The sequence below is a fragment of the Myotis nattereri genome, assembly GCF_964212035.1.
Source record: "Myotis nattereri genome assembly, chromosome: 16".
NCBI classification, from domain to species: Eukaryota; Metazoa; Chordata; class Mammalia; order Chiroptera; family Vespertilionidae; genus Myotis; species Myotis nattereri.
In genome coordinates, this window is record NC_138091.1 from 54293422 (window position 1) to 54306740 (window position 13319).

General features: G+C 57.4%; 1 long non-coding RNA gene across 2 annotated transcripts; it reads left to right on the plus strand.

The window, feature by feature from the left end:
- The first annotated feature begins 3445 nt into the window (after positions 1-3445).
- On the plus strand, positions 3446-12405 carry LOC308532019. 2 transcript variants are annotated; one of them, XR_013996950.1, is made up of 5 exons: positions 3446-3741; positions 3869-3988; positions 5882-6175; positions 8381-8532; positions 11998-12405. It is a non-coding gene; the product is annotated as an uncharacterized lncRNA (long non-coding RNA). The 2 variants fall into 2 exon arrangements; XR_013996951.1 differs by lacking the exon at positions 11998-12405 and adding an exon at positions 8698-9162.
- Positions 12406-13319: the final 914 nt, after the last annotated feature.

Consider the following 13319-nt stretch of genomic DNA (forward strand, 5'->3'; position numbering starts at 1 on the left):
CCGCCTTTCAGATGATGCTGTGGCTTCCAGCTGTTCTGTCAAGGAATATTCTGGAAAGCCAGGCCTTCCTGGGTCCAGGTGAGCCTTTCAGTCTGTGAAATAAATGTTTTTCCAGGTGGTCCCAGAGCCCCGGGGGAGATGGCAGCCTGGCGGTCAGGGTGTGGTGACCCGGGAAGGCGCTGGAGCGTCCAGCCTCCAGGGAGGCCAGAGCAGGGCCCGCAGTCAGGGAGGCTGGTGGCCAGCGCAGTACTGGGCGGCTCACTGCCCCCCACCCCGCCCCGTCCTGGCCTCCTGACCGTGGCCCAGTGCAAGCCAGCTGGGTGAGGGCAAGCGAGTCCAGGCGTGAGGATGAGTCTGTGCTCAGCCGCACCGGGGAAACTGAGGCAGCCTCCTGTGGGGTTTTCCCATGACCTACGAGTTTCCTGCAGCTGCCGTCACAGAGTACTGTGAAGTGGGGGCTTGAAGGCGTCATTGAGCAGAGGGGCCCCCGTCTGTGGAGACCTGGTTCTCCAACGGGGGCCCCTGAGCAGTAACGGGGGGCGGACGCGCTGGGATAACCAAGCTGGATGCCTTCGGAGCGCCCCTGCCAACCTTTCTCATTCCTTTCCTCACTCGTTCAAGGAGTATCTTCGTGCCCTGGCTGGTGTGGCTCAGGGGATAGAGCATCGGCCTGCGGACGGAAGGGTCCCGGGTTCGATTCCAGTCAAGGGCACATGCCGGGTTGTGGGCTCGATCCCCAGTCGGGGTCGTGCAGGAGGCAGCCAATCAATGATTCCCTCTCATCATTGATGTTTCTATCTCTCTCTCCCTCTCCCTTCCTCTCTGAAATCAGTAAAAATATATTTTAAAAAAATATCTTTAGTACTACTCTATGCCAGGCCCTGCTCTGACTTCTGATGATATAATAATTTTTATTTTATTATTATCCTATCTAATAATAGAACAGATTGAAATTGACCATACCTTCTCTACGCCTCCCATCGGCTAATCAGCGAGATATGCAAATTAACCGCCAACAACAATGATGGCGGTTAATTTGCATACGTAGGCGGGAAGTGGCAGAGTGAAGACTGAAGGTGGCTTCACAGCGAGGGCTGTGAAGGCAGCTCCGGCTGGAGCGGCGCTGGTTTTCCTCTGGCACCTGGGACCCAGGCCTATTGCACGAATCCTTTCGTGTGACAGGCCTCTAGTATTTAATAATTCTTTATTGTTGAAAGTATTACATATATCCCTCTTTTCCCCCACTGACCCACTCCTTTAGTTTATTTTAAATCTTTATTGTTGAAAGTATTACATACGTCCCCTTTTTTCCCCATTGACCCCTTATAGCTCCTCTGTCCCCCACCCCAGGCCTCCACCACCCAATCATGTGTGTCCATGGGTTACGCATACATACATACAAGTTCTTTGGTTGATCTCTTCCCATCTTCCCACCCACCCCCACCTTTCCTGATGATATAATAATTTTCAAAAATAGTCTTCCCTACCCTCATGGAACTCAAACTCTATGGAAGTGAACAGACAGTAGACAAAGAAAATATGTACTGATCAGACTTGATCCGTCCGCGAGGTGTGGCCAGTGGATGAGAAATGGGTCCTGCTCACCCGTCAAGCGCAGGAAACACCATCTCTCTGGGGCCGGTGCCCAGCACGCTTCCCCCTCCCTCAACCCCGGTCGGTCGTGCTCGCTCCACCTCATGTGCCAGGATCTCCCTGCCCATCACTCTAGACACCCCTGGTTAGAGCCAGACATCAGGGTGACAATGTCGATGTGTGACAGCCTCCAAGCTGCTTGCAGCAGCCCACCTTGGAAGGGACCCCTAATTGCCTCCTTGTGGCCCCACCATTGCTGGGTGCTTATGTAGAGAGAGCCCTGGGTGGGAGGGACAGTATCGTCTAGTGAATGGGTGTCTGGTTCTCCCCCCGCCCCACCCCGTCCCGCTGCCTCTGTCCCAGGAGGCATGTCCAGCAGATGGGCAGAGATGGCGTGCTCGGCGGGGTGGGGGTTAAACATTCTACCTCCTCCCCCCACGAACGATGGATGATGTGTGGCAGGAGCCTGGTCAGAAGGACACATGGGCGTCAGGTCACCCTGCTGGGCTGTCGCTGGGCCTGGGCACTGCAGGGTCATGGGGCACCGCCTTCGCACGTAACACCCACTGACATCCCTGTGGCAGCTTGAAAGATGAGGACCTCCCGAGAGACAGAAATCGGACTTTATGGTCTTGAGAGGCCTTGCTTAGTACTCTGTCTTGCTTAGTACTCTGTCTCTCTCTTTCCGTCTGTCTCTCTCTTGCATTAATGTCACGGTAACATGGGAAAAGGCGTAACTGCTGTCCTTGTCGTGTACCAGGGTGACTTCCAGACCTGCCTTCGGACCTCTGGGCACTACGGACGCTGGCTGCTGAGTGACATTCCCGGGGCTGGGGGCGCCCAGCAAGGCCCAGCCCCACGCGGGGCCTCCTGGCTGTGAAGCGGGGAGCCTGGGGGGGCAGGGGGTGCTGGTGGTGCTGGAGCAGCGTGGGCCGGGTGATGAATAAATGCCCAGGCACTGTGGCAGCTCCAGCCTCCGAGCCCAGGCTGGTTCTCCCGTCATCGTAATGGATCGGACGCTCGCCAAGAAATCCGCGGGAGGGAGACCGCATTCATAAGACATGTACCTGCGACTCATTCGGTAGCTGTTGTGAAAGGAAGGCGCGAGGAGAAAAGAAATGTAGCCACTGATACGGCAACACCGACACGCGGTGGGATGTGGCCACGTGGGTCGATTTCCTTTTCAAGCTCCACTGACCGACCATCAGAGACGCCAGGACACAGCGGGCGCGGGGGTTCGAATAACCTCAGCCCGAGAGATTGCTCTTGACCAGATGCCTTCTGGGTTCCAATCCGGCGGTGATTGTCCTTCTGGACGGGGTTCCAGGTCAAGTCAGGTGCGTCCGGACGAGGGTCGTGACTCGCCTCTGCAGAGGAATAAAACCGCCATTCGGGGAGCCTCGTGTGTACCAGGCCCGGCTGTGCAGACAGCATCCCGCTGTCCCCAAAGGCAAAGGCAGCCTCCCCCTGCGGGGCCCTTGCCCTGAGCTGCCTCCTTCCTGCCACCTCGGGTGGTGCAAAGAGCACGTGCTGGGCTTGAACCTTGAACCTGGCGCGGCCCCTTCCCGGTGGGCGGAGTTTGGAAAAGGAACTCAAGGTCTCTTTCTGGGAAAACAGGGGTGATCACTGTGCCCGCTCCCTTCTCAGGGTGCATGAGGAGGAAAGGGAGGATGCACGCTCAGCTACGTGCACCTGGCAGGCTTCTCCTGTCCCGGGGTTCTCCCCTCAGGCCTGGGCGCTCATTCGCTTTAACCAACATCTCCCCGGCTGCGGCCCCTTTAAGACGGCCTTGGAGGACCCAGTTTCAAAGCCGCGGGCGACCCTCTAGCTGCCGCCTCGATGGTAAGTCGTCACTTCCGGCCGGAAATGCGCGGGTTCCCGGGCTTCGGCGCGAGGGTGGGAGTATGTGGAGGCGCGTGCTCGCTCGTCTCCGAGGGGAGGGTCCCGCTCGGCCCCGGCGGTCGCCGGCCCTGGGCCCGGGGTGACGCGGGCCTGTCGCCGCCACCGGCGCTGGAGAAACCCCGCCGCTGGCGGGAGGCCCCTGTTCGCGGCCCGGGACTCCAGGGGCGGCTCCCCGTATAGCACCGGGCGGGGACTTGGACCGAGGAGTCCGAGGGGACTGGGCGGACGCAGGGCCCCAAGTTGGAGGTGAGCGGTTGCAGGAGGCGCCGCCGACGCCGGCAAAGCCTCCGGTCCCCGGCTGGGCGGCCCGCGTGGTTTCGGGGAGCGTGTAGACCCCGAATGAGTGGGACCCCCCTTGACTCTCTTTCCCCAGGGTGTCCTCGGAAGATGAGGAGTCGCCAGCCCCGGCGGCTGGGGGAAGAAGGCGTTCGACCGCTGCCTCCTGCCCCTCGTGATGAGAACTTCCGGAGGGAGCGCGGTGTGGGGGATCCAGGTATGTCAGGCCCGGGACGGGGTGTCGGCGGGCTCGGGACGGGGTGCCGGCAGGCGCGTGGTCTGGGGAAAGGCTCCTGTGTCGCTGAACCTGCCCCGTTGCGGGTGCAGCCTCGTACCTGGCAGCCCTACCCTGACCTAAAGCAAATTCCCGGGAGGAGTTCTTCCCGGGTTTTGAATTTGCAGTAACAGGTGTGAACATTCTAGAAGCAGTTTGATGATCATGTATGATACTGCAAACAAGACCTGAGGGTGGAAGGAGAACTGCTGTGGTTACTAGTTACCCGAGAGCGGGTCGTTTTCAAAAACCTGTCAAGTGTCGGTTCAATAAATATTTACTGTTACTTTGGCCGGGCACCGCCCTAATGGTTAGGGGCACAGGCAAACGAAACAGCCCTGGCCCTTGTTCTCAGGGCCTACAGCCCAGTCGGAGAGACGAGTGACCGCACTGAAGAGGGTGAGGGGGCTGCTCGGAAGGGAAGCAGGGTTTTCCAGGAGAACGTGTGTCCCCAGGAGCCTGAAGGAGGCTGGAAGGCATTCCTGAGGAGGGGACCCTCGAGCTAGACTGAAGGATGAGCAGGAGTTCGGTGGGCAGGCCAGGGGGCAGCATGTGCAAAGGCCCCGTGGTCTAGCAAGTGTGGCTGGTGGATGAACTGGAAGAAGGCCATGGTCGCCGAGAAAGCAAGGCGGGGAACGGGGTGGAACAAGCTGAGAAGGTGGGGAAGGGCGGGACCACACAGGGCCTGTGGCTCACGGGAGCATTGGGGTCTTTCCTAAGAATGTGGGGGCCGACATGGGTGTTAAACATGGGTGATGTGCTAAAGCCTGTAATTTCAAAAGCACACTATTTGCAGAACAACACTGAGACCGCTTTGCAGTGATGGACGTGGTCTGTGTCCTCCCCGGCCGGCAGAGCGGCCACAGCCGCACGTGGCCGTGGAGCACCTGCAGCGAGGCTGGTGCCGCTGAGGAACCGGCTTTTAAAATGGAGCAGCCGCTGCTGGACAGTGCGGGGCTGGAGTGTATTGGAGGGCGTGGAGACACCCGTCCGGGAATCGTGACACGGGTGCCCTTCTCCATCTCCTGCTCCTCCTCCTCCCCCCTGGGGAAGGCCGTGCTGATGTCTCCTGAGGACCCCACTTGGAGTGACTGCTGTGGACCCGCGAGTTTATTTTCCTGGCTGTCGGCCAGCCTGCTTCTTGGGAAGCGGCATTCCCTCTCCCGTCTTTGCCTGAGGTGTTGCCAGCACAGAGGGGGTGACATCTTCAGCACCTACAGTGGTCAGGGCGCGGTGTCTGAGCCAGGTCGGAGGGGGGGGGGGGGCGGGCAGGGGAAGGAGAGTGGTCCCTGGTGGCAAGAGCTTAGATCTGGCGAGGCGGGCGGCAGCGAGTGCCGGAACATGGGGAAGGGGGGCCCGTCAGTGTGGCCCTGTAAAGACTGTTTGCAGCTGATGAAACTTGACAAAAGGCGGGAAGCACAGAAGTGCTTGAGAGGATGTGGGGAGCCCAGGAGCTGGGGCTGGGCTGGGAAACATGGCGTGAGGGAGGGAGGAAAATGCAGGGATGGAGAGGCTGCTGGGTGGCGGGCGGTGTCAGTGCAGGCAGGCTCCCGAGGAAGACCCAGGTGGCCGTGTGCACGTTGCGGCCTGGAGAGGATGAGTGCGGAAGTCCACTGCCTGGAAGTAGGAGGGCACCAGCCCTGAGGGCCAGGGACCCCGAAGACTTGAAAAGAGGAGGGACTGATGGGAGCAGGGTCCCCACGGGGCACCTTCCACATCGTATTCTGGGTGGAGGTGGAGTTCAGATCTGGGAGGGCACTCCATGGCACTGAGTTGTAGCTTCTCTGAATGTGGCTGCTAACGTAGAATGGAAACTGACGAGCGCTCTCTACGCAGGTGAGCTGGGAAGACGGTGTGTGCTGCGCGGGAACCTGCTGATTGATTGCACTTCTGCCTGGTTCTCGGGGATGGAAATGTCGTCGTTCGTTTTAGGACCTGCCAGGTCTGGGTTGGGCCGCACCAGACCCCGTTTTGCATGGATGTGAATAAACGGAGTCAGACTCCAAGGAGACTTTTCACACGCTGTTTTCTGTGCCCAGTGACGTGTGTCTGTGTCGCCTCTGCTTCTGAGATGCGTGATGGCAGCACTGTTCCCCAGGAAAGCGGCTCACAGAGCCACTTACACAGGAGGTGTGAGCGCTGGGGGCCTGTCACCCTGGGGAGCATGAACTGTCCAGAAATGACCATCGCCTTGCTGAGCTGATGGGCAGGGGTGGCTGGTGCGGGTCAGGGTGGTGGTCACCTCGTTCAGAGGAGCCACGTCCCTGTTTACCTTGATTTCTTCTGTAAATGGGCCAACAGTCATGATGGTGACTTCTGCCAGGCGGGCCTGGCGAGGGTGCAACATGAGCAGGTCCAGTGAGCCCTCGGGAGCACTTTGGACACGTGCGTGACTGTCGCTCACCATCAGTTACACTCGCCTGGAATTTCAGTGCGTTGCCAGCTCTGACCGCCCAGGTGCTGCTGTGAGAGGGTTCGGGGCCTAGGGCGCTGCCTGCTCCCGAGGGGGTGTCTGTGGGCTCTTGGCCTTTCACCCTCCTGTGTTCATGTTTGGGCCACTGACTACATGCTTGTCTTTCGAGAGAGAAAGTGTAATGACTGCCTGTCACACACTGTTAGATGGGGCGGATACTGGGTAATTGGTGCATCACTGGTGTTTCTGGAATAAATGTGGATGCCCGGTCGCTGCCTCTCGAGTGCAGATGTCGCTTCCTCACCGTGGCTGCGGGGCCGCCTGGCCTGTCTGGCCTGGTGTCAGCCTGGCCCAGCAGCTGGGGGCCCCGTGTCTGCAGTCTCGGGTGGGGAGCGGGTCAGCCTTTGGTTTGGCAGGTTAATCAGAGACCTTAGGTCCTGATCAGCTTCCCCTGGGCTGTTGCCTGGTATTTCTGGTGTGACAGGGTGCATAGGAAGGCGGGGTCCTTTGCCTGCCTCTGCTTTCTCATTTGCTGGGACACTGATCGACCGAGGAGGGTGTGAGTATCCCCACTGGTCGGTCTGGGACTTAGGGTGGAAGAGCCTGCCGAGAAGAGGGAGGTGAGGGCGAGGAGTGACTCTCCCACGCAGGGCACACGGAAGGCCTGGGGAGCAGTTACAGCAAGTTAAGGTCCTGCACTTCCCTCTCTGTCCACCAGAGGGCGCAGCCTCACACCAGACTGTTCCCTTTTGTAACTCGATACAGCTTTTTGGGTTTTCTTTTGTAATTTAGCCAGGACCTTATTTCACTGGAAAGTTATGTAGGCAGTTCATCTGCAGGGATGGGATCTTTCTTTGGAATCTGCCAGGGTGCCCAGTGGCATACAGTGCCCAGGAGTGTTAGGATGTCACGATGTGGACGCCCCCCAACCAGACACGGTCATGGGACGTGGCTGGGCCCGTGGCACTTGGGGATGAGAGCACGTTCCGTTCCAATGTGGCATTTGGTTGAGATTCTCTGCGGGTGACGACGGCCGGTGTCACTCGGCGCAGCCTGAGGAAGGGTAGGGTGGGTGCAGCGCAGACCAGTATCTGAAGTCCCGGCCAGTGGGTTGGGTGTAAAGGGGCTTACGGGCGGCCAGAGCATTGCTCAGACTTGGAATCAAAAGCTACTTGTCAAGACTGAACGCAGGTTGTTGGAGCCGGTGTGGCTTAATGGCCGGCTGCCCCCGTCAGAAAGTGCTTTGACTTGGAGGAGGCGGCTGCGGCTCTGCAAGTGCAACCCCCGTGCGGAGCTGAATGTCCTCTGGCTCCCAAGCCCGGAGGCGGCTTTCTGATGGACTAGACGTCGGATTGGGCACTTGCCGCCGGCCGCCTTGGGCTTCCCTTCCCGTGAGGGCAGATGAGACGCCGAGGGCTTTGGGAACAAGGAATCCACAGGGGGGGTGCGGGGGCAGGTAGGGTGGTCAGGAAAGGCCCCAACCCTCAGGTCAGGGGGTAAGCCATGTGACAGCCTGGAAGTGTATTCGAGGTCGAGGGACAGCCAGGGCAAAGGTCGCCAGTCCGGCCAATACAGAGGAGCGCGAACAGGAGGGGTTACGAGGAGCCTGGGAGACGGGACCAGGTCTCGCAGGGCTTGTAGAAAGTTTGGCTTTTACAATGAGTAGCATCAGTAGCTCATTTTCTCCTCATCTCTTAGGGACCTTTTTCCCCAGCGGCAGGCTGCGTTAGAAGTATTTCCTGTCTGTGCTGGCACATCTGCCCATTGAGCCGACCCCAGGTCTGCAGAGGGAGCGCTCTTCCCTGGCAGCTGTAGGCTTGCTCTTGGCTCTGCTGAATCCCGACGGGGCGAGTGACAGGGACAAACAACATGTGGATGTGACAGGTAAGTTCCTGCAGCCAACCTGTGCCTTCACCTCGTAGGGGAAGCCAGAGAGGCCTGCACGTGCCTGCTGCCTCCGAGGGGCAGGGACCGACCCTTGGTGCCAGGCTCGCCTCCCCATGAAGCCGCCATCTGTATTCCTGCCCGTTTGCACCTCGGAGAACAGCTTGCTTGCTGTTCCAACAAAGAGTAGGTGAGTTTTATTTAAATCATGTAAACTGCTATCCAGAGGGCTACCCAAGCGCGTTCTCCTGTCATCCTTACAAGCTAGAGGCCTGTTTGCTTTCACATGGTTGCACATAATGAATGCATTTAAAACAGTTACTCGTCCTAACACTCTTTCACATGAATTATGCAGCTACAGCAGAAAACCGTTCTTTCATTGCAAATTTAATTTGCGTGGAGCCGCATGAGCTGTCGGAGGGTCACGTGTCTTCCGGGCCGTCCCGTCCACTGTGCGGTGTGGTGGTTCGCAGCACCGCCTCAGAAGGGCAGCCGCCCTCAGCAGGACATGGAGAATATCGCGTGGATTAAAATAAGACTCGTACCTCCTTTGCACCACAAATTCCTTTGCACCCAAGTTCCACGACTTGGGTTTTTGACACTGACCTGCCTGAGGCTGGCTGTCCCCAGCGGGTGCATTTCTGTAAGTTAAACCGACATGTGTGCCCACGTGAGTGATGGGCAAAGCTCCTGCAAACGGCCTTCACTGATGTGCTGTCTTTGTTCCAAATTCCTTCAGCCCTTTGAAGGCTAACGAGGGAGATAAAAAGAAGATATTAAGTCAAAATGAAATAAAGCGTGCACTTCCTCTGGTCATTTGAACTGTGTGTAACACTGCTTGGTGTTGGGCTATAATTTTTCCCCTGAAGTAATAATGCGCTATTGTTATTATCGTGGGATCAGAGGCTGAGAGGGAGCAGCCCCTGCCCCCCACCCCCCTTCCCCCAGGCCTCCCCCAGGGATCTTCCAGATCCCACCACCCCCACCCCCACCCCCCAGTTCTGAGTAGCAGGCTGTGCTGCTCCTTTAGGCTCACTCCGCCTTTGCCCGCGGACTTGCTCTCCGGTGGAGTCAGGCTGCACTCGCTGCGACCCCTCCCGTCCGTCCGTCCTGTGTGACTGCTTGCTGCGGTGGCAGGCAGTGTGTGTGACGCCCCCACCGGGGTTCCCCAGCACCTGCCGCGGCAGCTCTGCATTTCCCTCGTGTTCTCCCTTCGTGGTCTTGCTGTGTCTTGGCTGGGCTTCCTGTGAACCTCTCGCTAATTCTCCCCACATGTCCTGGGAGCCTCGGCGTAACTGCACACGAGGTCAGCACAGTGAGTGCTCTGTCCGCCCCAATTTCGTTAGATGAGGGAGGGGAGGCTTCAGACCGTTCCGCTCTGAGCGTGTGTGAAAGTTTTGTTCTGTCTCGGCTGCCAGGGGAGGGGTGCGGATAGTTCATAGGAAATAGGCTGGATCATCGCCGTCAGGCTAAACAGAACCGCTGCTGCAGGTCCCGGCCGCCAGCTGGGCGGGGACTGGTTTCCCGAGGCCTCGCAGGTGGTGTCAGGGACGCCAGCCGCATCCCAGAAGGAGGCTGTGCGTTATGTCGGGCACAAAGGGCTCTGTCCCAAGCCTGGTCTAGACCAGGTTTTATTTCACGAGCCCTCTCTTGGACCTCGGCGTCACGTCTGTCTTGGTTAGACCTGTGACTTGGTCAGGAAGGTCTGTTCAGTGCATTCTTGTTTTAGGAACATAATGCGTGTATGGCCTAGTTCAGCGCTTCCCAAGCCGTGAGCGCACGAACCCCCGGTCTGTCGGGCAGGGTGTGGGCAGCCGGCCTGAGGCCACACTGCGGGCCCAGGGCGGGCACTGCCCCGGACACTTCTCCCAGGTGCTGGCGTGGTGCCGAGTCAGCCAGTGACAGGAGTCAGTCTCCCAGGCCGGGACTCAGCCTCGGGGGGATTTATGACACCGAGTTCTGTGGGAGGTTCTGCTTTTAGGAAGACGGAGTTCAGAAAGCAAAGCAAAAGGACTCCTCCTGGCACCCTTCACCTGCCTTTTTAGTCTAATTTTGCTAACAATCAAGGAAATCACCCTCGACCCCCCTCCTCCAAGGAAGGGGAAATGGAAATGACTCAGATCTGCCTCCAGCCTCAGTCCTGAGCCTTCCGCGCCCCCCCCCCCCCCCCCGCCCTCACCTCCCAGGCATCCCAGGTCCCCTGGGAGCACCGTGTCCGGCCAGCAGCTCCGGAGCAAGGGCTGTGCATCCCCTGCAGGCGCTGGTTCACCCCCCAGGGCTGTAGTTTACATCAGGGAATCAGTCACTGTGTATTGGAGGGAAGCAGCCCCATGTCCAGTTTTAATGACTTCAGATCCTGGGCAGAATGAAGGCTTTTAATTTATTCAGCCACCCTCGCTATGGACCCATGGCGGGGAGGGGAGTTCCAGCTTCACTTGGGAGGTTCCAGCCCCGTCGGTGGCACCGGAAGTCCTGTGACAAAGGGCCCGTGCACACACTCCCAGATGAATGAAATGAGACAAGGCCGGGGGTGAGGCCCCAGTTTTTTTTTTTTTAATATATTTTATTGATTTTTTACAGAGAGGAGGGACGAGGGATAGAGAGTTAGAAACATCGATGAGAGAGAAACATCGATCAGCTGCCTCCTGCACACCCCCTACTGGGGATGTGCCTGCAACCAAGGTACATGCCCTTGACCGGAATCGAACCTGGGACCCTTCAGTCCGCAGGCCGACGCTCTATCCTCTGAGCCAAACCGGTTAGGGCTGGGGCCCCAGTTTTAGAAGGTTATTGTATATAGGCGTCATTTCACTCCAGATGTTTATTTCATGTCCATTCTGTTCAAAACGTCTCAAGACAAAAATAATGGAATAAAGGATGTTTAATCAGATTGTTCAGCTGCCTTCCAGTGACTGACTGTTCTACTTCCTGTAGCATTTATTTTCATACCTGGCCCTGGAAGCGTTTACCTCTCCACGTGTTCTAAAAGGAGCAAAATAACCCACGAGTGCTTGGTATCTGCTGCTAAAGGACAGTGTTCGACCCAGTAAACGTGGAGGCCCGCTGGGCGCATCCCATTGGACAGCCGAGGAGCTCCGAGGGTCTTGCAGCTGGAAGGGCGGGGCGGGGGAGTTTCCAGCAAAAGGAGAGAAAGGACCCTTTCTCGCCAGGTCCCTGGGTGGAGGGGTGGCAGGCTCTTATCAGGCAGATCACCTCACTTTCAGACCCACTGGTTGGAAATCGCACCCCTGGGAGGAGCGGCAGCTGCAGTTAGATCGGTTATAAGGTCTGGGTTTGCTGGCGTGGCTGAGCAAAAGCGACTCCATTTTGGCCTGTTTCTTCTAACACTGCTCGTCCCCAGTTTCACTGTAGGTCAGCAGATAGCCATCCACCACATTAGCCAAGTCAGTAAAGCACGAATACCCTGATCTGCACATTTTTGGGAAGTGGTATCATCATTCATCGTTTGTCGGCTTACAAATATTTTCCTTGGAATACCCTGTGCTGCTAGCTCTGAACTTCCTGTACAAACAACACAATAGTTGGAACCGACTGCAGGCAAACTGCCTCGCCTCTGCCTTGTGTCTGTTCCCCAGGAGAGAGGAGGGGACTTGTTGACTGGGTGTTCACTGAGGGACATTCTTTGTCTTCCAAGGAGCACAAGAGGACAGTTCCTGCCTGAGAACAGGAAGCCCGGCCCTGCAGCCCTCGGACCCCTGGCTGAGCTCCAAGAGGAAGTGCCCTTGGTGGCCAGGCTGCAGCGGGAGGAAGTGGCCTGCGTCGTGGGACTCAGAAGACAGTCGTCTTGGGGAGGGGGCGGGGGACAGTCCTCAGTTTCCCATCAGGGCCTGGCCTTGCACAGCCGGTTACGGAAGTGGCTGGTGTGAGGACAGTGGGAGGAGCGAAAGAGATTTAATTCTCAAAATTAGCCCAAACTAGAAGCAACCAGAGGCCAAAAGGGGAGGTCAGTGACCTGAGGCGCAGTGGGAAGGGCTGAGGAGCGAGGGGAAGCAGGTGTCAGCGGACTGTGTGGTTTCATTTACACAAAGTAAAATCGGGCAGCAGGAATGCCGTGTGCGGCTCAGGAACCTGGTTATGGGGGCTTGGGACGTGGGCTGGCAGGGGTAGGGGGCTTTTGGAACAGGTCCTTATCTTTTATATATATATATATATATATATATTTTTTTTTTTATTGGTTTTTTACAGAGAGGAAGGAAGAGGGATAGAGTTAGAAACATAGATGAGAAACATCGATCAGCTGCCTCCTGCACGCCCCCTACTGGGGATGTGCCCACAACCAAGGTACATGCCCTTGACCGGAATCGAACCTGGGACCCTTCAGTCTGCAGGCTGACACTCTATCCACTGAGCCAAACGGGTTAGGGCAGTCCTTATCTTTTTTAAATAAATATGTTTTTATTGATATCGGAGAGGAAGGGAGAGAGATAGAAGCATCAATGATGAGAGAATCAGCTGCCTCCTGCACGCCCCACACGGGGGATCAAGCCTGCGACCCGGGCCTGTGCCCTGACCAGGAATGGAACCTTGACCTCCTGGTTTTATAGGTGGATGCGCAACCACTGAGCCACACTGGCTGCTAGGCAACAGGCCCTTATCTTAATCCGTCCACAGGGTGGACGTAGGTGTCTGCTTGTGTATGTGAAAAACAGACCTAACACGTGCTTTTCACTGTGTAAATATTTCCTCAGTAAAAAAGAAAACATTGTGTGCATGTGTGATTCCAGTTACGAAGTTCACGAACAGGAAGACTAGGCTATGAAGCAGATGTCAAGAGAGGTTGCCTTTGGGGAGGGAGGGGCGGGGACTAGGGTGAGGGTACCCGGGGCCGGGGCCGGGGCGATGTGTAAGAGTTCGTGGCCGGTTGGAGCTGTGGTCTCTGAGCTAGTTCAGCCGTGTGCTGAGGATTTGTGATTTCCCGCTTGGATGCTACGCTTTATAAGAGATCATTCAAAATGT